This window comes from Saccostrea echinata, unplaced genomic scaffold (genome assembly GCF_033153115.1).
Source record: "Saccostrea echinata isolate AGI-Se365-2 ecotype Australia unplaced genomic scaffold, CSIRO_AGI_Sech_v1 ptg000023l, whole genome shotgun sequence".
NCBI classification, from domain to species: domain Eukaryota; kingdom Metazoa; phylum Mollusca; class Bivalvia; order Ostreida; family Ostreidae; genus Saccostrea; species Saccostrea echinata.
The window spans coordinates 3,326,111-3,333,667 of NW_026889772.1; positions in this window are offsets into that span (position 1 = coordinate 3,326,111).

Sequence of the window (7,557 nt, forward strand, 5' to 3'; positions counted from 1 at the left end):
GTAGGAAATGTGACATGTGAAAATATTCATATCCCATTTCTATAAGCATTAAGATACAGTATGTTGGAATGTGGTTTGTCTGTCTGTCTATCCAACTCCACACTCCATTTAACATGAGTAAATATATGACCTAAATTGAATGTGTATCCTGTTATTTGCTGTGAATTGATCAATGATCAAAGTATGATTCATTAACTATCCAAAGTATTATTGTTTTCTGCCAATCTTTATGTAATATGTTCCTTTAAATAGTGTTTCTTATACATGTATATATAAAGCTCTTCTTAACTAAGAGAACTGTGAACACCAACACAAAATATCTCGCCCCTTTCTGTAAGATTAACAAATTCAAAATAGACTGACCACGGCGAAAATATAATTAAAAACTTATTTCATCTGGAAATTATTGGAACTACGAATTTTGGGTCGCGTTTGGTTAACACATCCTTGCACTTTCACAAATTTTAATTTCATCCTAAATATTTAAGAGAAGTAGCAATTTTGTTGTGTATTAATGAAAAATATTACATCTATAATTAATAAAATTCAGAGTAGAAATGTTCGAAAGCAAAACCCACTCATTTATTTAGTACTGTCAGCCGCGCTCAGTGTTGTATACAGAGTTTAACGAATTGAACACACCCGTGAAACGTAAACTGTTTTTTAAACAGGACACGAACTCTGTTAATGTGTTATTGTTAATGTTTACGATTCACCGGGTGTGTTCAATTGTTAAACTCAGCACACGCCACTGAGCACGGACTGAAAATACTGTGAGTGGGTTTTACTTTTTCACATTTCTACTCTGAATTTTCTGGATTATAGTTTGAATATTTTTCATTAATACACAACAAAATTGCCACTTTTCTTAAGTATTAAGAACAAAATTAAAATTTGTGAAAGTGCAAGGATGTGTCAGTCAAACGCGTCCAGGAATTCGAAGTTTCAATAATTTCCAGATAAAATAAGTTAGTACGAAATGGTATAGAAACATATATGTCATGAAATTATACAGAAAATTTGAGAAAATATTAACTTCAAATCTGTGTCCAAGCACCTTTAAACCTATGTAGAATTGAACCTGATTATTCATTATTAAAACTAAATCATTGACACTTTAGATTTGCATCTCTGTTATGTTGCAAAAATATTTTGAATATTGTGATGCTTTGTCAAGTAATGGCAAAACCTCGGGGTTTTTTTTCTCAAAATTTGGACGAAATTGAAAAATTCCGGGAATAAAGATAAAAAAAAAACAAGCAGGACATTCGCAATGTGTTTCTCATTTCATATTTAAGTGCTTGTCACAAGTTATGGAAATTTTCAAAAGCATGCAAGGGCAACTGCCCATAGTTAGACAGAACACATCTTACTTACAGTGACGAATTCGAATCAAAGTGATGAGGCCTTTGGGTGTTTGATTGTGTAGGTCATATTCAAACCCTTCTTCAATACAGTTACAGATCACTAATAGATAATAAACACACTACGATACGCCATCTTTAAATGTCTGTACTATACGCCATCTTTAAATGTCTGTACTTACTGTTGCATCATGTTGATTGTTTTGTACTGATATGATGAGTAGGGGACAATTAATATCATCTTATCAGAGAAACCAGGTAGGATATGAAACTATAAAACACATCTCATCAGAATCTACAAATATCGAGACTTCCCGCTCAAATTCGTCTATATACAAGGCAAAAACGTGGTCCACTACTCCATATAAACTTCTGTCTAGCGGAGAGGATCAGAACCACTTGACTTAATTTACACAGGGGGTAAAGTTTTCTATACAGGACATGCGATCATACAATGCTAGTTGCTGCTTTGATTGTTGATGGAATATTGGGTTCAAATTTCCTGAGGGCTTATAAATTTACACTAGCTAGACTTGGAGACTTGTTCATTTTCTACTGGTGAAGTAGGCAAGTCAGTTGTCTGTCAGTACAAGGGTAATTGGTGCAGAATAACTCTGAACATCTGGGGATACTAAAAAGTGACGTGTTGACATACTGCAAGATAAACAGTGTGGGTCTTTTTCTCCTACAACTGTTGAAATCTTGTAAGCCGTTAAATACTTCTGATGGAACATTGATAGGGGCGTCACTTGTGACCAGGAACACAGAAATAAAGTTCCATGCGTCTTATGAACCTACAGAATGAAGTGACTTATTTGAAGAAAGGCACATTTGTTGCTGGGCTGGATCCAGTTCAAAATATATGGCAGCAACAGCAAAAGGACGACGTATTGCGAGGAAATTTTAGAAAATTCAAATCATTTGCATGATTTATTTGAAAGGTTTAGTACCTATGCGTCATCTGCGAACAAACTGTCTGCAAGTACAATTGCGTTATCATGCATCTTTTGCATTATCTATGATTGATTGATTGTATGTTGTTTAAGGTCCCGTTCGAGAATTTTTCACTCATGAATGTGGTGAATTGTTGAGCATGTGGGTCAAAATTGTTGATCATGTGGGTCAAACAAAGCTTATATACCTGTCGAGAGGTTCTAGTTGGAGAAACTGCTGCTCCTGGCCATTCGATATAATTCTGAAACATGTCAAATGTCACGTGTTGTACATGTGCTGAAATATCCATAACATATATATTTAGCACAAGTTGAAGAAGAAAAGAGTATTTTAAACATACGTTCTATGTATACCTTTTAACTCGAAATAAAAGATGCCACAGAGTCAGTTACATCTATTTCATATTTGGATGCTTTACTGACTATAGACGATAAGAGCCAACTAACAACTAAATTGTATGACAAACGAGATATCTTCAGCTTTTCCATCGTTAACATGTAGTAATATTCCACTATCACCTGCACATGGTGTTTATGTATGTCTCCCAACTTATTCGATGTTCAAAAGCATGCATTATGCTCCGAGTACGATCAGTTTTAAAACCGAGGCAGACTACTGACAGATAAATTGACGTTACAAGAATTTCGACAACCTCGTTTAGAGTCAGCATTTCGTAAATTCTATGGTCGTTTGTTTGTTTGTTGTTGTTTAACGTCCCTCTCGAGAATTGTTCACTCATATGGAGACGTCACCACATGCCGGTGGAGGGCTGCAAATTTTTGACCTATACTCGGCACTCAGGGCCACTGAGCAGTGAGGATCTTTTTCGTGCCAAAACCTACTGCGACACGGGACCTCAGTTATACGGTCTCCACGTCCCACGTCCCGTAGTGGATTCGAACCCGCGACGTAAGGATCTACTCCTTACATCGCGACTCTAGAGCAAACGCTCTAACCACTTCGCCACGCGGGCGACTCTATGGTCGTTATAATGACCTTGTTAAGAAGTACAACCTATCATTTAGGTGACGTGTTTATAACAATTGTTAGGCCTTTTTTTTTATACCAAATTTGACTACTGAATATTCCGTCTACCGGTCGACAGAAGATGCTTACTCCTCTTAAGTACATGTACCTGATCTCATCTCTGGAATTTCCGGGGGTCCGTGTTTTATGCACTGTTCACAGATTTGTATTATTATTATTATTATTTTAGATTTTTTGAGATCGACCATTGTTCGTTAACTTCATCTTTCTCAATATGTTTGTTGAAAATATGTAGCAAAATTTCCTGTGTTGTATATACATTATTCGCTCTCACACCCCTATCAGCATCCTTTGGTTATTCACGCTAAGAAAAATACTACACGTGATGAAATTGGTTTAAAAAGTGAAATTGTTAAAAGAAAAACGGAAAAAAGATAAAATATTTCTGAAAAAGAGAAAAAAAAATTGCGCAAAGGACTTGCTGCTTTCCGGAAATGGGCAACTATGGATAGAACTGGTAAGGGTCTGTTTTTCTTTTTTAAAGAATAAATATCAAACAATGATGTACAATGCATATTTTTATATTAGTCTGCATATTGGTAAAGGGAAGAGGATGACCTGTAAAGACAGAAAAAATTATGTGATATGCAAGTCATTAGAGGGAACTGGAAAGATCGGAAAAATGTCACACCTAGCTATGCTAAAGCCCCCACATGAATGACGTAAAATTCATTGATTTGTTTGTTGTGTTTGTGTGCCTGATGTCATGAATATGATTCAAGGTCATTTTTTAAATGTCAAGGTCATGTTAACCGTTGAGATAAGAGTTTCTTCCGGAGCTCTGGAGCCACAACCTAGAATAATTAATAGTCCCCTACCGGTGGAATGGGAGGGGACTATAGGATTCCTCCTCGTCTGCCTAGCTGTCTGTCTGTCCGTCCGTTCCTCTGTCCCACCAAGTCTTCTTCACCTTTTTCAGAACGCTTGTAGATATTGAGCTGATTTTTGTATGCGAGTGTACCTTGACGAGTTATAAATCAAGTTTGCACTTCCTTCCGCTTCGATGCCTTTCAAAAGGAACCAAATTACACTTGCCAGTAAGGAACTAGTATTGCTTACGCAGTACTCTCAGAATGCTCGTTAACATGTTAAATCATCATCATCTCTATGATAAACTCTTTGGAAAATAAATCACAAACATAACGTAAATTTTACCAAGTTTTAAAAGTAGTAAACAAACACTAGCATTAATTATAACCCTTATAATGTCTTGCATATAAATCAGATGTGTGGAGGTCGGAGTATTACCCTCCCTGTCCATTTGATCAGCTTACTTAAACGCCTGAAGCATTCCCTTCAAATAATTACACGTATAACAAACTGGTATTGTGACTTTTATTGATAACAGAATTTGTGGAGTAAAAATTAATGCTGAAAATTAAGCAAAATTCATGCATATTCTATTTTCATGATAAAATGTACATTCAGAAGACAAAATGGGTGCTTTCTTCAGTGATAATAAAGAAGCGTCTCTGACATTTATAAAACCTACATGTACATTGAAAGTTGTATGGTACATGTATCACTATGGTCAAGAATTACTTTGCCTTGTTTTACTTACTTGGCAAATTACAAACATAAAATTTAAAGGACACATCACTCCTATCTCAATAAAGGAGAAATTTTGCAGACTGATATTTTTGATGCTTCAATATACCAATTTATTTCTTTCATACACTTAGTTTGAATAAAAAAAAAAACTACAAAAAAGTATCTGTTAAATTCAGCTCTAAATGTTTGGGGGAAAATACATTTTACCTTTCATACTTGACCACAATTTCAAATCTGGCATTTATATTCAACAAAGCTAATCAACACAACACAAAGGAAAATCTGTTTTTCTACAGTTTATAACAAAGTTCATTAATTCCAGTTTCTGCTTCGGAATTACATTTGTTTCTGCCCTTGTCTCAAGAAGCCAGGTAACAACAGGTAACAACAGATATTGCCCTATTTTGGTACACTACACAGTGGCCCAGCTTACAACAGCAGTAATGAGTCCTACACAATTCTACCAGGTTATGTTCCATACACAGAAAGTCTATTACCCGTTTCACAATTCATAGAAAGTAAGCAAGCATTTTCTCATGATAATGATGCTTCTAATGAAGTTTTGGCACTTATTCAAAATAAAATCTTTGCAGATAACTTTTTTTTTATTAATTTTTTTTTGGAAAAGACAAACTTTTTTTTAAATCCCTGAAATTGATGAACTGACCTAGATGTAGGAACAAAACAAAAGGGGGATGAAATGACCTAAACATATTCTGTAGACAACAGGACCAAAACAAAAGGGTGATGAAATGACAAGTGCTACAAAGAGAGGTAGAGGTGTATGACAGACCACCTGTTGCCAATTTTACAAGAGGTTCCTTCTCTCAGTTTAATACCAAGGCTAGTTCAGTAACCAACACAGATATTGCAAATTAACGGTACAACATACTCAATGTGTTTTTCTCCCAGAACAAGAAGATAATGTATAATTAACTGGATATAATTAATTATACAAAGAAATCTCAGCCATCTCTAATCTAAACGTTGATACACTGTAAGCAAGAGCAGTAGCCACAGTGTATGTATGTGTATTTTATGCTAATACTTGTAACTTAGATACATGTATACTGATGGAGCAGTAACCTCTACTATTCCAGTGTTCTTTTCTTCAGAATCATCTTTTGTGATAAAATCTACTTCATTGTCAAAGACTAGAAATACAATGGTTTATAAAAGATTAAAAGAAAACATGGCTGGATGAACGAACATCTGGTTAACAACAAGAAGGTTGTTTTCCTTTCAAATTGTAATAAAATTCCAAAAAATAAAAAAATGCAGTTCTCTAAAATTGTCAAAAAAGGTTAACTTTAGAGAACTAAAAAAATTCAACTTTTTAAAAACAAAAATCTGGTTTAAAATATACAGTTGGGTTTTCTGATAAAAAAAAAAAGAAGGAATTTTACAACAAAAAGGACACGTAAAGAAAGCACTAATTCCAATTGTTGTAATTCATTGTTGAAATCTACTTGGGGCATTTTCTACAGAAGCATATAAGCCAACACACATAATTGCCATGAAACTGAGCTACCAGGCAGCAAGCATTCTAACCTTCACATATCAAAACAAAGAGGACAACACAAATTAACATATTAAGTTCATAAAAAAGGTCATACATGTATATTCTTAATAAAATAAAAAAAGAGAACTCTGTACAATATATGGCACAATTTGGGTTGTAATTTCTGTTTATCTGTAGATACACATCAACATATGTATAAACTGACAGGGGAAACAACCAGCCAGTTTTATTACACACCATTTTTGTCAGATGAGCTTTTCAAACAACATTCTTAATTACAATATTAATCTTCAAGTGACTGTTACAATAGAAACAACTGCTTTGTCTTGTACATGGCTTTTACTGCAGAGAGATTTTGAGACATGATACAACGGAGTTGATGAACAATACACAAGCTGTGGCAGTGGTTCTCTGTTATAACTTATATCCTCACTAAACTTACAGCTAACAAATATAATGGACAAAAATTTAACTTGGCTTGAGCATATACATATGGACAAATGCAAATGAAGTTCTACAAAATCTTACATGAGGTCAAACAACTCCATGTCAGTTAAATGATCTTTAAACAATCAACAAATATAGACATCAAGTTTGTCACCAGACTTCTATGCTGAAACAATGTATTATATAAATATTGCATGTAGCTGAGTGTAACATTGAAAATTTTCACCCCAGTAAAACCATTGTCATCCGAGGTGCAGCCAAGGTTGACAATGGTTTTCAAGGGGTAGAAATTTTCAATGTTACACTCAGCTACATGCAATATTTATTATATTATACTGAATGTTTTATACATATACATGTTACAGTGAACCTTGTGCCCATAAATTCTGAGCAGTCAATATTTTCTGGAATATCACCTGTTGTCAAGCAATGTTGACTGTTGCTATGATGGAGGGCGTGGCTTTATTATTTAGAGGGTAATAGTGTTTTTTAACAGATGTTTCTTAACGAATCAGATTCAACTAATTTACATGAAAGTATAATAATATTTCATAAAAGCAACTAATCAAAGCAAAAATAAACACATTGTAAAAGGACAAGGTATGGTAACGGCTGAATCTGGCCCCTTATTTGACGTAAAAATCAGAACACAGTTAAAATTATGATAGTTTG